The 20,477-nt window shown below is 38.8% G+C and overlaps 1 long non-coding RNA gene across 3 annotated transcripts in view; it reads left to right on the forward strand.

Moving 5' to 3' along the window:
* The window catches only part of LOC135229624 (uncharacterized), a 156,722-nt gene that overhangs the window by 85,056 nt on the left and 51,189 nt on the right, over window positions 1–20,477 (forward strand). The gene's annotated exons all lie outside the window — the stretch shown is intronic.

Genomic DNA, 20,477 nt, shown 5'->3' on the forward strand with positions numbered 1-20,477 from the left:
TTTGGAATCTTCCTGGGCCTGAAACTTGGGCTTTTTGCTTGAGATGTTGTTGACTCTTGCGCATTTTCCTCTTGGATAGAGACCTCTGAGAATAGTAGATTTAGTTGAGCTTTGAGGGTCCTTATCCTCACCTGTGACCCCAAAGCTTTGGTCATAGGGACCCCTGGAGGCCTCTCCATCACCACATCCTCCACCTCTGCAGACCCCATGGTTTCTTTCTTCTTCCCCAGAGACCCACCACCTTTTGGGGGCACTGCTGTGGAAGACAAAGTCTCCATTGTAAAGTGGCACTGTTTATGGTAGTTCATTTTTTAAGAAGTTATTTTTCTTTAATTCCACATTTATTGAATTCCAATGAGTTTCTTCCTTTGGAACTTAGAAATGACCTCATTCCCCTGAAACTTCGTAATAAATGTGTGACGTCATTGAAAGAAGTTTTCTATGAGGGTGATTTTCTTAGTAAATTTGGGGTGTAAGCACTCAAACGAGAGCAATGCTCACCTCTTTTCAACGTCTTTTACTGAAAGGCTGTTTTACGGAGAAGTTATACTTAAAGAGAAGAATGCGTGTATTTAGTTAAGACTCTTACATGTATACCTCTTTCTTGTACCCTTCTTAACCAAGCTACAGTAGGGGATTAAAATTGCTTTTCTCGGAATAGAAGCCCTTGTCCTTATTAGAGGAACTCCTTCAGTGTGAGGCAGAAAGAGATGTCTGTATCTGAGAACCTGATGCCAGAAACCTCAGACAGACAGCACACAACCACCTTAACCGGGTGTCTCTGGGTGGGTTGCCTATGTCAACCTAAAGGTCTGTGTATGTTTATGAATATGTGGGAAGGACTGTAGACTTCAGGATCCAGAAAGAGATAGAGCTAGGTCGTGTGTGTTGGATGGAGGGAAAGCTCCAGAGACAAGATCCAGAGACGGAACCTGCCAGCAGTGTGTTAGAGGGATACAGAGACCAAGGAGGGAGCAGAAAGCAGGGCTGAGCCACTGAAAGGCAGAATGGGGCAGCAACAGAAAAGACAAAGGGGGTACACTAGTTGGAGAAAGGATGGAGAACTGGGAATGATAGCAGAAACTGAGGTTAGCTAGTTGGAATTTGAAAATTCTTGCTAGGCTTTGAAAACATCATGCTGATTGAAGAAAGTTAGTCACAAAAGGACAACTACTGTATGATCTTACTTATATGAAATAAGCAAATATATAGAAACCGAAGATTATTGGGGGTTGCCAGCTGTGACAGGGAGGTGGGAAGGGCCTGAAATCTTTCACTGTCTCATCTCATGCTCTCATTCTTAATCTCTTTATACTTTCTATACTTTTTCTTTTTAAATTTATAACATTTCTATTACTTAATCATCATATATCTTGAGTTTTAAATACAAAAAAAAAAATTCAAAAAAAGAGAAATGAGTAAGAGAAGGCGCCACTGTGCAATACTTTGTGTCAGCCAAGCATCAGGGAACCAGAGTGACAGAATGCACTTCTTCTTTGCGCAAAGCTTGAGCAGAGTCACGGCAGCTACAATGACCATGTCATACAGACACTCCAGTAAAAGGTCTGGTTAACTAGAACTTTGGAAATTGGGTGAGTGGGTAGAAAGGAATGCATAGTAGAGAAACTGAAGATATATATATATATGTATATATATGTGAATTAAAATAACTTTGTGTAGCTAGTAATTGGCAATGATAATTCATCGTGGATTTCTGAGCAGAAGATCCAGGTAATGATACCTGACTTCGAGAAAGTTTGCTTTGGCATTATTGTGCACAGAACACCCAAGGAAGAAATACAGCTCCTCAACGGGAGCAGATGCACTGCTTCAGCAAATCTTAGGATATAAATTTAGAAGAAAAGCATCATCTCCCAAAGGTCATAAAAGTTGTTTATGAGTCTATATTAGATTTTCTTTTCTTTTTTTTTTATTGTGCTTTAAGTGAAAAGTTACAATCCAAGTCAGTTTCTCATACAAAAACTTATGTACACATTGTTATGTGACCCTAGTTGCTCTCACTACAATGTGACAGCACACTCCTTCTCTCCACCTGTGTTCCCTGTGTCCATTCAACCAGCTCCTGTTCTCCTCTCCCTCCTCACCTTGACTCCAGATAGGAGCTGTCCATATAGTTTCATGTGTCTACTTAAGCTAAGAATCACACTCCTCACCAGTATCATTTTATGTCCTATGGTCTAATCTTTGTCTGAAGAGTTGGTTTCAAGAATGGTTTTAGTTTTGACAGACAGTCTGGGGGTCATGACCTCTGGGGTACCTCCATCTCAGTCAGACCATTATGTCTGGTCTTTTTACTGGAATTTGAGGTCTGCATCCCACTTTTCTCCTGCTTCATCAGGGATTCTCTGCTATGTTCCCTTTCAGTGCAGTTATTGGTGGTAGCCAGGCACCATCTGGTTTTTCTGGTCTCAGGCTGATGGAGTCTCTGCTTTATGTAGCCCTTTCTGTCTCTTGGGCTAATATTTTCCTTGCGTCTTTTGTGTTTTCCATTCTCCTTTGCTCCAGATGGGTTGAGAGCAATTTGTGCATCTTAGATGGCAGTTTGCTAGCTTTTAAGACCCCAGATGCCACTCAACAAAGTGAGATGCACAATGTTTTCTTAATATGCTTTGTTATGCCAATTGACCTAGATGTCCCCTGAAACCATGGTCCCCAGACCCCTGCCCCTGCTACTCTGTCCCTCAAAATGTTTGGTGGTATCCTGGAAACTTCTTAGTTTTTGAATAAGTCCTGTTGTGCTGACTTCCCCTGCATTGTGTGTTGTCCTTCGTTTCACCTAAAATAATTCCATTTACTATCTAATTAGTGAAAACCCTTCTCCATCCCTCCCCACACTGGCAACCATCAAAGAATGTTTTCTACTGTATTTAAATCTTTTCTTGAGTTTTTATAAAAATGGTCTCGTACAATATTTGTCCTTCTGTGACTAATTTCCCTCAGCATAAAGCCTTCCAGATTCCTCCATGTTATGAGATGTTTCATGGATTCATCGTTGTTCTTTATCAGTGTGTAATATTCCATTATGTGAATATACCATAATCTGTTTATCCACTCAGCTGTTGATGGGCATCTTGGTTGTTTCCATCTTTTTGCTTTTGTAAACAGTGCTGCAATGAATATGGCTGTGCACTAATCACTAAAAAGAGCATTTCAAGATCTATCCAGAAGTACAACACTGCCGCTGATAGCATAATATTCATACGCCTACAAGGAATACCAGTTAATACAATCTATTCAAATTTACACACCAACCACTAAGGACAAAGATGAAGAAATTGAAGATTTTTACCAACTTCTACAGTCTGAAATTTATGGAATGTGCAATCAGGATGCATTGATAACTACTGGTGATTGGAATGAGAAATTGGAAACAAAGAAGGATCGGTAGTTGAAAATATGGCCTTGGTGATAGAAATGATACCAGAGATCACATGATAGAATTTTGCAAGACAAACGACTTCTTCATTGCAAATAACTTTTTTCCACAACATAAACAGCAAGTATAAGCGTGGACCTCACTGGATGGAATACACAGGAATCAAGTTGACTACATCTGTGGAAAGAGATGATGGAAAAGCTCAATACCATCAGTCAGAACATGGCTGGGGCCAACTACAGAACAGTCAACTGCTCATATGCAAGTTCCAGTTGAAGCTGAAGAAAATTAGAACAAGTCTATGAGAGCCAAAGTATGACCATGAGTATATCCCACCCGAATTTAGAGACCATCTCAAGAATAGATTTGACATGTTGAACACTAATGACTGAAGGCCAGATGAGCAGTGGAGCGACATCAAGGACATCAGACATGCAAGGAAAACAAGAGGTCATTAAAAGGGCAAGAAAGAAAGAAAAGATCAAAATGGATGTCATAAGAGACTCTGAAATGTGCTCTTGAACATCTAGTAGCTAAAAAGAACAGAAGAAATGATGAAGTAAAAGAGTTAAACAGAAGATTTCACAGAGTAGTTACGGAAGACTAAGCAAAGTATTATAATGACATATACAAAGATCTGGAGTTAGAAATCAAAAGGGAAGAACACCCTCAGCATTTCTCAAGCTGAAAGAGCTGAAGAAAAAATTCAAGCCTCAAGTTGCAATAGTGAAGGATTCTACAGAGAAAATATTGAACGACTCAGAATGTACCAAAAGAAGATGGAAGGAATACACTGAGTCACTACACCAAAAAGAATTGGTAGATGTTCAACCATTTCAGGAGGCAGCATATGATCAGGAAGCAATGGTACCGAAGGAAGAGGTCCAAGCAGTACTGAAGGCATTGGAGAAAAACAAGGCTACAGGAATTGATGGAATACTAATAGAGATGTTTCAACAAACAAATGCAATACTGGGAGTGCTCATTTGTCTATGCCAAGAAATTTGGAATACAGCTACCTGGCCAACTGACTGGAAGAGATCCATATTTATGCCTATTCCAAAGAAAGGTGTTTCAACCAAATGCAGAAATTATCATCAATATCACATGCAAGTGAATTTTTGCTGAAGATCATTCAACAGTGGCTGCAGCAGTGCATTGACAGAAACTGTCAGAAATTTAAGCCAGATTCAAAAGAGGACGTGGGAACAGGTAAGTCATTGTTGACGTCAGATGGATCCTGGCTGAAGGCAGAGAATATCAGAAAGATGTTTACCTGTGTTCTATTGACTATGCAAAGGAATTTGACTCTGTGAATCATAACAAATTATGGATAACATCACAAAAAACGGGAATTCCAGAACACTTAATTGTGCTCATGGGGAACCTCTGCATAGATCAAGAGGCAGTCATTCAAACAGAACAATGGGCTACTACTGCATGGTTTAAAGTCAGGAAAGGTGTCCATCAGGGTTGAATCCTTTCACTATAATTATTCAATCTGTATGCAGTGCACATAGTCCAACAAACAACTATATGAAGAACAGAGCATCATGATTGGAAGAAGACTCATTAACATCCTGTGATATGCGGATTGCACAACCTTGCTTGCTGAACCTGAACAGGACTTGAAGCACTTACTGATAAAGACCAAAGACTATAAAGACTTAGGTATGAATTACACCTCAACATAAAGAAAACAAAAATCCTTATCAGTGGAGCAATAAGCAACATCATGACAAATGGAGAAAAGGTTGAAATTGCCAAGGATTTCATTTTACTTGGATCCACAATCAACACCCGTGGAAACATCAGTCAAGAAATCAAATGATGCATTGCATTGGGAAAATCTGCTGCAAAAGAAATTTTTAAAGCATTAAAAAGCAAAGATGTCACCTTGAAGACTAAAGTGTCCCTGATCCAAGCCACGGTGTTTTCAATTGCCTCATATGCACGTGAAAGCTGGACTATGAATAAGGAAGACCTAAGAAGACACAGGACCTGGCAGTGTTTCATTCTGTTGTACATAGTGCCACTATGATTTGGAACTGACTTGAGGGAACTAACAACAACAATGCAAGGCAATACACGTCATGATGATATGTAATTTATTTCAAACTTGGAAGCCATTGGAGGATATTCCTTTACATAATATGTACACCCTGACTTACTAAGGAGACAACATGGGTGTTTCTTTGTAAGCAAAATCTCCTAAGAACAGATACTTTTGAATTGGGAGCAATACTTTAATTGGAGTTCATTAGGAGGCTCTGAGAAGCCATTTTTCTGTGATAGTGTATATGTCTTCTTCTATCATTCATTAGATTTGGGTTGTTTTAGAATAACTCGCTGTTGAATGAGAATATGTTAGAGCCAGGACATATGATGAAATATAAACAGAAGAATTTGTTAAAATGAATAAATTTTTAACACTAAAACAAATTCATCTGGGAATAAAAATTCTTTTATATATATTGTTGATCCTCTACTATATACAGAGAATTTCTATTTTAATAACTTTCGTTTCTTTCTTCCTACCTTCCTTCCTTCCTTCCTCCCTCTCTCTTTCTCTTCCTCCCTCCCTCCCTTCCTTTACTTCTTTCCTTTCTGTCTCTCTTTCTGTTCTATGTCATTAAAAAGTGTACCATTCTTTAGATTCACCAGTTCCAAATAGTTGAGAGATAATATAGGGTAGCTGTGAGTTGGAATCAACTCTATGGCAATGGGTTTGGTTTATAGGGTATGTATTTTAAAAGGTTATATATATATATATGATTTAGCTGGACATTTAGGGAAAACTACTTAAAATCTCCTCATATCAATTTTATCATCTATAAAATGTCAGTGGTGATATCAACCTTAAGAGGTTGTGTGAAGCATAAACTACAATTTAATCCTGACACAAATCCTGAAATATTTTAGGTGTCACCCAGTGAAGGTGGTGAATAAAAGTTTTACCTCCCATGTATGGTCATGGTCCAGATTTAAGGCTTGTTTCTCCCACTTTTGTTTCTTCTCTGAAACTATCATCAGAATTTTTTCTCCTTGTCCTTTCTTTTTGTGTATAATGTAATAAATGCTAATACCCATATCACAAAATTATGGGGGAAAATCAAAAATAAAGACAGGTGAAAAAGTTTTGTAAATAGACTACAAATAAATATTTATTTCTCTTTCAATGGATAAAATAAAAATAAAAGGGACCAAAAAAAACCTATTTGGATTTATTTTTACAGAAGAAAAAACATCCTCCTCTATTTAGACCTGGGGAAAATGCTGAAAGCTGCTTCCGGGTCAGGCACACAGCCCTTGAAATGAGTTCACAGGACAGGATACTAGCACATAAACAGGGAGACATGGATAAAAAGCAATATGTTCCATTGGCAGTCATAAGACATGGCATCAAATAACTGATCTGATGTGGCATTCATTATTTCTGTATTGTGCTGTTTCCCCCACTTCTTTAATTTAGGAAAATATTAGCTACCTCGTGGGCAAAATCATTTTAAAAACATGATTGTAAATATGACGTACATATATTCACAAAACGTGGAGGAATTCTATCCCTTCAAAAATATAGGAAAAAACATTTGGGGAACTAGTGACTAAAAACAATGAAATATATCAATCCTTAGATTAGGGAAGGCAAAGATGACCCAAGAGGGCAAAGTAAAAATAAATCTGAATCAAGGTATAATGTAGTGTAACTTCAGTACATGAATACAATAAAAAATCTTAAAAAGAACCAGAGAGTAAAGAAAGACATATATAGTTATATATATAAAATAAATTTAAAAATAAGACTAATAGTTTATTTCTTAAAAAAAAAAAGATGGAGTTTTTTAGATGAAACAGATCATCCAACAGTTTTAAGTTCAAACCTTTATTTAACAGAAGAAACGAGAAAATAATATCTGCTATTAACACTTCTATTCATAATTATATTTCAGATTTAAACACCTCCCCCAAAAAATTATAATGATTGTGAATTGATATAAAAATTATTATTGAAGGTTATACAATAGTCTAAACAGAAAACCTAATAGAAATTAAATGCAATTGATGAATTGTAACAGAAAGCTTAGCAATGATTTTAGATGAATTTTCAAAACCATTTAATTAAACAAAAGCTTTATAAGATTTATTTTAAAAGATACAAGTTACATAAGAACAAAACCACACACACTTCTCAAAGTAGAGTTAACCTCAATGACATGCATGGAATCAAGCTTTCGAGACCTTCATTTGCTGATGTGGCATGACTCAAAATGAGAAGAAATGGCTGCAAACATCCATTAATAACAGAAACATAGAATGTATGAAGTATGAATCTAGGAAAATTAGAAATCATTAAAAAATGAAATGGAACACATAAACATCAATATCTTAGGCATGAGTGAGCTGAAATGGACTGATATTCACCATTTTTAATTGGACAATCATATGGACTTTTTTTTTTATGGACTACTGTGCCAAATCGAAGAGAGTTCATCACCAAAAAGAACATTTCAAGATCTATCCTGAAGTACAGTGCTGTCAGTGATAGGATAATATCCAAATGCCTACAAGGAAGACCAGTGTCTTAGTGGTGCTATAACAGAAATACCACAAGTGGGTGGCTTTAACAAAGAGAAATTTATTTTCTCACAGTCTAGTAGGCTAGAATTCAAAATTCAGGGTGTCAGCTCCAGGGGAAACTTTCTCTGTCAGCACTGTGGGAAGGTCTCCATCATCAGTCTTCTCCTGGTCAAGGGGCTTCTCAGGTGCAGGGACCCTGGGTCCAAAGGGCATGCTCTGCTACTGGAGATGCTTTCTTGGTGTTATGAGGTCCCCATATCTCTCTGCTTGCTTATCTCTTTTATACCTCAAAAGGTATTAGCTTAAGACACTATCTAATCTTATAAATCTCATCAACATAACTGCTACTAATCCATCTCATCACATCATTGTGATAGGATTTACACCACATAGGGAAATCACATTAGATGACTAAATGGTAGACAATCATACAATACTGGGAATCATGGCCTAGCCAAGTTGACAGATATTTTTTAGGGACACATTTCAATCCATGACAAGCAGTTAACATGACTATTATTCAAATTTATGCACCAACTGCTAATGCCAAAGATGAAGAAACTGAGGATTTTTACCAACTTCTGCAGTCTGAAATTGATCAGACATGCAATCAAGATGCATTGATAATTACTGATGATTGCAATGTGAAAGTTGGAAACAAAGAAGAAGGAACAGTAGTTGGAAAATCTGGCCTTGGAAACAGCATGATAGAATTTTGCAAGACCAATGACTTCTTCATTGCGAATACCTTTTTTCAACAACTTAAATGGTGAATATACTCATGGGCTTCACCAGATGGAATATACAGGAATCAAATGTCTACATCTGTGGAAAGAGACAATGGAAAAGCTCAATATCATCAGTCAGAACAAGACCGGGGCTGACTGTGGAACAGACCATCAATTTCTCATATGCAAGTCTACGAGAGCCAAAGTACAACCTTGATTATATCTCACCTGAATTTAGAGACTATCTCAAGAATAGATTTGATGAATTGAAGGCTAATGATTGAAGGCCAGATGAGTTGTGGAATGACATCAAGGACATCATACTTGAAGAAAGTAAGAGGTCATTGCTCTGACAGGGATCACAATAGAGGGTCTGAGAGCTGGAGAAAAATGTAGAACAAAATTCTAACTCACGAAAAAGACCAGATTACTCGCCTGACAGAGACTGGAGAAATGCTGAGTATGTCCCCTGGACACACTTTTAGCTCAGTAAGGAAGCCACCCCTGAGGTTCACCCTTCAGACAAAGATTAGACAGACCCATAAAGCAAAACTGAAGGGGCACACCAGCCCAGGGGCAAGGGCTAGAAGGCAGGAGGGGACAGAAAAGCTGGGCATAGGGAACCCAGGGTCAAGAAGGGGAGAGTGTTGACATATTGTGGGGTTGGTAATTAGTGTCACAAAACAATATATGTACTAATTGTTTAATGGGAACCTAGTTTGTTCTGTAAACCTTCATCTAAAGAATGACAATAAAGATATAAAATATAATATATATGTATATCTGTTGGAAAAAAAAGAAAGCAAGAGGTCATTAAAAAGACAGGAAAGAAAAAAGACCAAAATGGATGTCAGAAAAGACTCTGAAATTTGCTCTTGAATGTAGAGTAGCTAAAGCAAAAAGAAAATGATGAAGTAAAAGAGATGAACAGAAGATTTCAAAGGGCACCTCAAGAAGACAAAGTAAAATATTATCATGAAATGTGCAAAGACCTGGAGTTAGAAAATCAAAAGGGAAGCACATGTTCGGCATTTCTCAAACTGAAAGAACTGAAGAAAAAATTCAAGCCTTGTGTTGCAATATTGAAGGATTCTACAGGGAAAATATTAAATGATGCAGAAAGCATCAAAAGAAGTTAGAGAGAGGTGGAGTCAAGATTGCACAGTAGTCAGACACTTCCAGTGATCCCTCTTACAACAAAAAAAAAAAAAAAAAAAAAAAACGACAACAACAACAAAGACCTGAAAAAGAAGTGGAACAATTTTATACATGACAAGATAAGGGCCCTGAACATCAAAGGCAAAGTTAGGAAATCAGACTGAGTGGCAGGGGGAGGGAGACACGGTTCAGAAGTGGCGAGCAGTTGCTGGACCTGACTTGGTGAGAAATGGCACCCCTTGGACACAGTCCCCTGGAGGGACAGTGGCAGGGCTGGCAGTAGCATTCAGGATGCAGTTTCCTCAGGGGGAGACAGCAAGTCACACAGTCTACTCACAACTCCGGAACCAGAGAAGAACAGTGCTGGTGGCAAAAGCTAAGTACTTGCATTCGTTTTACTGTGCGCTCAGCCCCCAAGACGGCTTCAGTAGCTGCAGATTTCCCTGCACCTGAGATAGGTGTTGCTGTGCAGCCTGAGCCATTCTCCTGGCCTTGGAGAAGGAATAAATTAACAATTGGGGGAAAAGATAATCTGCCAGCTCCACTAAGCTGGGAAGCTCAGGACAGAAGAAGCTCCTTTCCAGGCACAAATGGTCCACAGACTTTGAATACCTTTCACCCCTGCATGGACCTGTGTAGGCCCATCTCGGGAGATTAGGCCCTTGTTACTGCAATGGTGTATGTGCTGGGTATCCAACTTCAACTGTTTCACCTTCTGGTGGAGAGGTGTGTTTCTGATGTTTGACACTGCTCTGCCTGTTAAACAGGGTCCTCACCTACCTACATTGGGGGCCTGAGAACTGGTGGCTCCTCCCACATCATCTAGACACCCAAGACAGGGGTCCAAGGATAACAGATGCCTCCCCGTCCTTACAACCAAAAGCATAGGGTGCCTGTGGTCTGACTGCAGAACCCACCTACCTGTGCACTATAGAAAACAGAGGTGCACTTTCCTCACAGACACTTGGGAGATGGTTGTCAGCCCCCTGCCTTTGTTCAGAGTGTGACCCCCTGCTGCAACCAGATACCTGTGTCTACAACAATCACCCCTCCCCATCTAAGACTATAGGACTTGATGACCTACAATTGATGACCAACTACCTAGACACCTAAGCTGAATCTATACAAGAAAAGTGAATGGACTCCTAGGCTCATATACCTGGTAACAGCTCTAGCCATCTGGTGACAGGACGTTAAATCTTGAAAGGTGCAAATGATCAAGCAAGCTCACTCAAGCAGCCTATTTGGGCATATCAAAACAAAACAAAGCAAAAAGCTAGGATACAGTAGGCAAAAGTAAAAAAATAAAATAAAATAACTTATAGATGGCTCAGAGACAGCAGTCAATATCAAATCACATAAAGAAGCAGACCATGATCACTTCAACAGTCTTTCAAAACAAAGAATCAAGGAATCGTTCAGATGAAGGTGTTTTCCTGGAATTACCAGATGTAGAATACAAAAGGTTAATATACAGAACTTTCAAGAGATCAGGGAGATCAGGCAAAATGCAGAACAAACCAAAGAACACACAGATAAAGTAGCTGAAGAAATTAAAAAGGTTACTCAAGAACGTAAAGAAAAATTTAATAGGCTGCAACAATCCATAGAAAGAAAGCAATCAGGAATTCAGAAGATTAACAATAAAATTACAGAATTAGACAACTCAGTAGACAGAGGAACAGTATTGAGGAAATGGAAAGCAGAATTGGTGAGATTGAAGATAATGTGGCACCAATATATTTGAAGAAAAATCAGATAAAATTATTTTAAAAAAACATGAAGAAACCCTAAGAATTATGCGGGGCTCTATCAAGAGAAATAATCTATGAGTGACTGAAGTATCAGATTAGGGAGGGATAACAGAAAAAACAGAGAGAATTGTTGAAGATTTGTTGGCAGAAAACTTCCTTGATACCATGAAAGATGAGCAGCAGATATCTATCCAAAATGCTCATTGAACCCCACATAAGGTAGATCTCAAAAGAAAGTCACCCAGACATATTATAAAGAAACTTGCCAAAACCAAAGACAAAGAGAGAATTTTAAGAGTGGCTAGGAATAAATGAAAAGTCACCTACAAAGGAGACTCAATAAGAATAAGCTCAGACTACTCAAGAGAAACCATGCAGGGAAGAAGGCAATGGGATGACTAATATAAAGTGATGAAGGAAAAATATTGCCAGCCAAGAATCATATATGCAGCAAAACCGTCTCTCAAATATGAAGGTGAAATTAGGACATTTCCATATAAACAGAAGATTAGGGAATTTGTAAAAAAAAAAAAAACCCTACAAGAAATACTAAAGAGGGTTTTCTGGTTAGAAAATCAACAATATCAGATATCAACCCAAGACTAGAATGCAGGACAAAGCAACCAGATATCAACCCAGGTAGGGAAATTACAAAAATAAATCAAGATAAAAAAATGCTCAGAACAGGGAAACAGTGATGTTATTATGTAAAGGATGACAATACTAAAATAATAAAGAGGGACTGAAAAATGTAGTCATAGATCTTTCACACAGAGAGATAGTCAAATGGATAGAAAGAAATAAAAGTCACGTTTAAACTTAGAAAAATAATGGTAAATATTAAGGTAACCAAAAAGGAGACTAACAATCCTACACATCGAAATAAAATACAAGAAAAACATAACAACTCAGAAAAAAAAAATCAACAATGAATAAGAGGAAAAGGCAATATACAAAGAAAAACTACTCAGTACAAAAAATTAAGCAGAAAAAAGAAACTCAACAACATACAAAAAAAGATATCAAAATGATGGCACACAACTCATAACTACCATAATTACGCTGAATGTAAATGGACTAAATGTACCAATAGAGACAGAGAGTGAAAGAATGGATTAAAAAACACGATCCATCTATATGCTGCCTACAAGAGACACTCCTTAAAGACACAAACAAACTAAAACTCAAAGGATGGCAAAAATAAATATCAAGCAAACAACAATCAAAAAAGAGCAAGAGTGGCAATATTAATTTCTGACAAAATAGACTTTAAAGTTAAATTCACCAAAAAGGATAAGGAAGGACACTATATAATGATTAAACAGACAGCATACCAGGAGGATATCACCATATTAAATATTTACACACCCAATGACAGGGCTTCAAGATACATAAAACAAACTCTAACAGCATTGTAAAGTGAGATAGACAGTTCCACAATAATATTAGCTGACTCCAACATACCACTTTGGTGACGAACAGAACATTCAGAAAGAAGTTCAGTAAAGACATGGAAGATCTAAATGCCACAATCAACCAACTTGACTTCACATACATATACAGAACACTCCACCCAACAGCAGCCAAGTATACTTTCTTTTCCAATGCATATGGAACATTCTCTGGGAGAGACCACATATTAGGCCATAAAGCACACCTTAACAGAATCCAAAACATCAAAATATTGCAAAGCATCTTCTCTGACCATGAAGCTATAAAAGTAGAAATCAAAAACAAAAAAAAAAAAGCAGGGAAAAGAAATCAAACACTCAGAAACTGAGCAATACCTTGCTCAAAAACGACTGGGTTATAGAAGAAATTAAGAATGGAATAAAGAAATTCAAAGTATCCAATGAGAATGAAAACACTTCCTACCAGAACCTTTGAGACACAGGTAAAGCAGTGCCCAGAGGTCAATTTATAGCAATACACGCACACATCAAAAAAGAAGAAAGGGCCAAAATCAAAGAATTATCCCTAAAACTTGAACAAATAGAGAGCAACAAAAGAAACCCTCAGGCATCAGAAGAAATTAAATAATAAAAAGTAGAGCAGAATTAAATGAAATAGAGAACAGAAAAAAAATTGAAAGAGTTAACAAGACCAAAAGCTGGTTCTTTGAAAAAATTAACAAAATTGCTAAAACATTGGCCCAACTGACAAAAGAAAAACAGGAGAAGAAGCAAATTACCCAACATCACAACAGACCCAACTGAAATTAAAAGAATCATATCAGATTAGTGTGAAAAATCATACTCTAACAGCTTTGAAAACCTAGAAGAAATGGATACATTTCTAGAAACACATTGCCTACCTAAACTAACAGAAACAGAGGTAGAACAATTAAATAAACCCATAACAGAAGGAGAGGTTGAAAAAGGTAATTAAAAAAAATTAAAAATCTCCCAACAACAACAACAAAAAAGCCCTGGCCCTGACAACTTCCCTGGTGAGTTCTACCAAACTTTCAGGGAAGAGTTAACACTACTACTAGTAAAGCTATTTTAGAGCATTGAAAAAGATGGAATACTCCCAAACTCATTCTATGAAGCCAGCATATCCCTGATACCAAAACCAGCTAAAGACACCACACACACACACAAAATTACAGACCTATATTCCTCATGAACTTAGATGCACAAATCCTCCACAAAATTCTACCTAATAGAATTCAATACCATATCAAAAAAATAATTCACCATGACCACGTGGGATTCATTCTAGGTATGCAGGGATGGTTCAACATTAGAAGAACAACCAAAGTAATCCACCATATAGGTAAAACAAAGAACAAGAACCACATGATCTTATCAATTGATGCAGAAAAGGCATTTGACAAAGTCCAACACCCATTCATGATAAAAACTCTCAGAAAATAGGAATAGAAGGAAAATTCCTCAGCACAATAAAGGGCATTTATATAAAGCCAACAGCCAACATCATCCTAAATGAAGAGAGTCTGAAAGCATTCCCTTGAGATCGGGAACCAGACAAGGATGCCCTTTATCACCACTCATTCAACAGTGTGCTGGAGGTCCTAGCCAGAGCAATTAGGCCAGATAAAGAAATAAAGGCATCCAGATTGGTAAAGAAGAAATGAAAGTATCTCTATTTGCAGATGACATGATCTTATACAGAGAAAACCCTAAAGAATCCTCAAGAAAACTACTGAAACTAATAGAAGAGTTCAGCAGAGTATCAGGATACAAGATAAACCTACAAAAATCAGTTGGATTCCTCTACACCAACAAAAAGATCATCAAAGAGGAAATCACCAAATCAATACCATTTACTGTAGCCCCCAAGAAGATAAAATACTAGGAATAATTGTAACCAGAGACATAAAAGACCTATACAAACAAAACTACAAGACACTACTACAAGAAATCAAAAGAGACTTACATAAGTGGACAAACATACCTTGATCATAGATAGGAATACTGAACATTGTAAAAATGTCTCTTCTACTGAAAGCGATCTATAGATATGCTGCAATTCCAATCCCAATTCCAAGGACATTTTTTAATGTGATGGAGAAACAAATCACCAACTTCATATGGAAGGGAAAGACGCCCCAGATAAATAAAGCATTACTGACAAAGAAGAACAAAGTGGGAGGCATCACGTTATCTGATTTTAGAACTTATTATACCGCCATAGTAGTCAAAACAGCCTGGTACCGGTACAGCAGCAGACACATAGACCAATGGAACAGAATTGAGAATCCAGACATAAATCCATTCACTTATTAGCTGATATTTGATAAAGGCTCAAAGTCAGTTAAATGGGGGAAAGATAGCCTCTTTAACAAATGGTGCTGGCATAACTGGATATCCCTCCACAAAAAATGAAACAAGATCCATACCTCACACCATGCACAAAAACTAACTGAAAATGGATCAAAGACCTAAATATAAAATCTAAAAAGATAAAAATCATGGAAGAAAAAACAGGGACAACACTAGGAGCCCTGATACATAGCATAAACAGTACAAAAACCATTAAGAACAATGTACAAGCACCCAAAGAAAAATTAGATAACTCCTAAAAATCAAACACGCTCATCCAAAGTCTTCACCAGAAGAGTAAACTGATTACCTACAGACTGGGAAAGAGTTTTTAGCTATAACATTTCTGATCAGCATCTGATCTCTAAAATCTACATGATATTGCAAAAACTCAACAACAAAAAGACAAATAACCCATTTTAAAAATGGGCAAAGGATAGGAACAGGCACTTCAATGAAGAAGACATTCAGGCAGGTAACAGATACATGAGGAAATGCTCACAATCATTAGCCATTAGAGGAATGTAAATCAAAACTATAATGAGATACCATCTCACTCCAGCAAGGCTGCCATTAATCCTAAATCACAAAATAATAAATGTTGGAGAGGTTGTAGAGAGCCTGGAACACTTATTCACCGCTGGTGGGAATTTAAAATGGTGGAGCCACTTTGGAAATCAATCTGGCACTTCCTTAAAAAGCTAGAAATAGAACTACCATAGGATATGGCAATCCCACTCCTTGGAATATATCTTAGAGAAATAAGAGCCTTTATATGAACAGATATATGCACAACCATGTTCATTGCAGCACTGTTTACAATAGCAGAAAGATGGAAGTAACCAAGGTGCCCCTCAACAGATGAATGGATACATAAATTGTGGTACATTCACACGATGGAATACTTCACACAGATCAAGAACAATGATGAATCCGTGAAATATTTCATAGCTTGGAGGAATCTGGAGGGCATTATGCTGAGTGAAATTAGTCAGTTGCAAAAGGACAAATATTGTATGAGACCACTATTATAAGAACTCAAGAAATAGTTTAAACAGAGAAGAAAATATTCTTTGATGGTTATGAGGGTGGGGAGAAAGGGAGGGAGAAGGATATTCGCAAATTTAGATAGTAGACAAGAACTATTTTAGGTGAAGGGAAAGACAACATACAATAAAGGAGAGGTCAGCATAACTGGACTAAACCAAAAGCAGTTTCCTGAATAAACCAAATGCTCCAAAGGCCAGAGTAGCAGGGGCAGCAGTGGGGGGACCATGTTTTCAGGGGACATCTAGGTCAATTGGGATAATAAAATCTATTAAGAAAACATTCTGCATCCCACTTTGGTGAGTGGCGTCTGCAGTCTTAAAAACACTATCAAGCAGCCATCTAAGATGCATCAATTGGTCTCAACCCACCTGGAGCAAGGAGAATAAAGAACACCAAAGATACAAGGTAATTATGAGTCCAAAAGACAGAAATGGCCACGTAAATCCAAGACTACATCAGCCTGAGGCCGGAAGAACTAGATGGTGCCCATCTACAACCGAAGACTGCCCCGACAGGGAACGAAACAGAGCATCCCTGACGGAGCACGAGAGCAGTGAGATGCAGACCTCAAAGTCTCATAAAAAATCGGACTTAATGATCTGACTGAGACTAGAGGAACCCTGGAGGTCACAGTCCCCAGACCTTCTGTTGGCCCAAGACTGGAACCATTCCCAAAGCCAACTCTTCAGACAGGGATTGGACTGCATTATAGGATAGAAAATGATAGTGGTGAGGAGAGACCTTCTGGTCTCAAGTGGACACATGAGACTATGTGGGCAGCTCCCGTTTGGAGGGGAGATGAGAAGGAAGAGAGGGACAGAAAGTGGCTGAATGGACACGGGGAATACAGGGCTGAGAGAAGGAGTGTGCTGTCTCATTAGTGGGAGAGGAACTAGGAGTACATAGCAAGCTGTATACAAATTTTTGTATGAGAGACTGACTTGATTTGTAAAGTTTCACTTAAAGCACACACACACAAAAGATGGAAAGAATATACAGAGTCACAGTACCAAAAGAAATGGTCGACTTTCAGTCATTTCATGAGGTGGCATATGATGAAGAACTGGTAGTAGTGAAGCAAGAAGTCCAAGCTACACTGAAGGCACTGGTGAAGAACAAGGCTGCAGGAGCTGACAGAATGCCCACTGAGTTGGTTCAACAAACAGATGCAGCACTGCAGATGCTCACTCCACCATGCAAAGAAATTTGGAAGCTAGCTACCTGGCCAACAGACTGCAAGAGATGCACGTTTGTGTCCATTCCAAAGAAAAGCGATCCAACAGATTGTGGAAGTTATCAAACGTAAATCACAGCATTAGTAAATATGGTAAACAAACAAACTCTATCTATTCTACACTGAATATGACATTCTATCCCCAGGAGATCTAGTGAGTTTATGATGTTGTTGTCAGGTGCTGTTGGGTCAGTTCCAACTCATAGCGACCCTGTGTACAACAGAACGGAACAGTGCCCAGCCCTGGGCCTTTCTCATTGCTATGTCTGAGCCCACTGTTGCAGCCACCGTCTCAATCTGTCTCATTGAGGATCTTTTTCTTTTTCACTGACCCTCTGCTTTACCAAGCACGATGTCTTTTTCCAGGGACTGATTCCTCCTGATAATATGTCCAGAGTACATGAGATCAAGTCTTGCCACCCACCTTTCTAAGGAGCATTCTGGCTGTACTTCTTCCAAGACAGGTGTGTTCATTCTTCTAGCAGTCCATGGTATATTCATTATTCTTCACCAACAACATAATTCAAGTTTCAGTTCTTTTGTCTTCCTTATTCATTGTCCAGCTTTAGCATGCATATGAAAAAATGAGGCAATTGAAAATACATGGCTTGGTTCAGGCACACCTTAGTCCTCAAAGTGACATCTTCGATTTTTAAGACTTTAAAGAGGTCTTTTGTAGCAGATTTGCCCAATAAAATATGTCGTTTGATTTCTCGAAGTCTGCTTCCATGGGTGTTGATTGTGGATCCAAGTAAAATGAAATCCTTGACGACTTCAGTATTTTCTCTGTTTATTGTGATTTTTTTATTGTTCCAGTTGTGAGGATTTTTGTTTTCTTTACGTTGAAGTGTAATCCATACTGAAGGCTGAAGTCTTTGATCCTCATCAGTAAGTGCTTCAAGTCCTCTTCACTTTTAGTAAGCAAGGTTGTGTCATCTGCATGTCTAGGCTGTTAATGAGTCTTCCTCCAATCCTGGTGCCCCTTCTTCATATAGTCCAGCTTCTTGGACTGTATGGATTATACGGTTTTTTTTACAGAAACTCAGTTTTTGTTAATTTACTACGGCAGCCCTAGAAAATACAGAGCCCTTCACCAAGAACAAGTCAAGTTATCACCAAAAATGCTCCTGTAAGGGTAGCTGTGTAGCATGAGACATGGCGGTTTTTAAAAAGTATGAAGTAAAACTTTCAGCTTTGACAAAGAAAGGGCTCCTCTAAGTCCAAGTTCTAAGTCCATTGCTGTTGGGTCAATTCTATCTCATAGCGACCCTAAAGGACAGAGTAGAATTGACCCATAGGGTTTCCAAGGAGTGGCTGGTAGATTCGAACTGCTTGAATAAGTATTGTGAAAAAATACAACCCTGACACACAACTTTTCTGAGCTTAGTATTAAAACAAAACAAAACAAAAAAGTCACTATCGAGTGGATTCTCACTCATAGGGACCCTATAAGACAGAGTAGGACTTCCTCACAGGGTTTCCAAGGAGCGACTAGTAGATTCAAACTGCAGACCTTTTGGTAGCACCCAAATGCATAATCATCGCACCACCAGTGGCTTTCAAATCAGCTATAGGCTGATGATCTCCAAATTCTTAGAACCCAGAAAACTACCTCACAGTGGTATCCACAGCTGGGAACTGTTCTCCACACTTGGACAAACTCAGACATCCAAATCTAACATGTCCAGAAAAAATCTTTTGGTCATTTTCTCAAGTTTGTTCCTCCATGGTTTTCCACATGGTAGAGAATGGCTCTGGTGACCATGCTCTCATGGTAGCCTGAATTCTAGAAGTCACCTTTGATTCTCCATTCCCCTCATCCCATACATCTGATCCACCAGCAATTCTTGGCAGCTCAAGCTCCAAAGTACACCTCAAGCCTGCCCACTGTTCCCACCTGCACTTCCACCATCACTGCTCACCCTGACCACTGCAGAAGCATCCTGACCGGTCCTCTGTATTTGCTGTCTTCAAGTTCTCCTGGGCTACAGTTAATTCCTGGGACACATTCTTTCTCAAGACCATTGAACAATAGGAGAAGGGCATTTAGTTGTATGCTATCTCCTCCACTTGAGCTGCATACCCCTCAGAAATCACTTTTCACTGTCCACTCTATAATGTCTCTATTCCAATTTCCTGTCTTTGGCTGCACTACTTTGATAGCGTGCATGCATGTGTGCTTCAGGGGTCATGTAGACAGATGCTTGGAGGAATTTTTCTTAGTACAATCATGGTTGTGTGCCATCAAGAGATTCTGACTCGTATCAACCCTGTACGACAACTTAGAACTGCCTCACAAGGTTTCCTAGGTTGCAGCCTTCATGGCGCAGCCCTGGTGGCACCCGTGGTTAAGAGCTCGGCTGCTAACCAAAGGGTGGACAGTTCGAATTCACCAGTTGCTTCTTGGCAGAAAGACATGGCAGTCTGTTTCTGTAAAGACTTATACTTTTAGAAACCCTATGCGGCAGTTCTGCTCTGCCCTATAGGGTCACTATGAGTCAGAATTGATTCAACAGCAACTGGTTTGGATTTTGTTTGGTTAGAATCTTTATGGGAGCCCATCTCCAGATCTTTTCAACCCCTGAGCTGGTGGGTTCCAACGGCCCACCTTTCAGTTAGCCAAGCACTTAACCGTTGCACCTCCAATACTTAACTCTGCACGCGAGAGGGCCCTCTCCTGACGTCTCCTGTCTCCTCACCCAGCACTCCTTGCCCTTGTCCTTGCTTCTAGACCCCACTGTCCCCTCTGGAGGCCCAACCCCCCCACGCCCGCCCCCCACACCCGGGCCG

Source organism: Loxodonta africana, unplaced genomic scaffold (genome assembly GCF_030014295.1).
Source record: "Loxodonta africana isolate mLoxAfr1 unplaced genomic scaffold, mLoxAfr1.hap2 scaffold_43, whole genome shotgun sequence".
Classification (NCBI taxonomy): domain Eukaryota; kingdom Metazoa; phylum Chordata; class Mammalia; order Proboscidea; family Elephantidae; genus Loxodonta; species Loxodonta africana.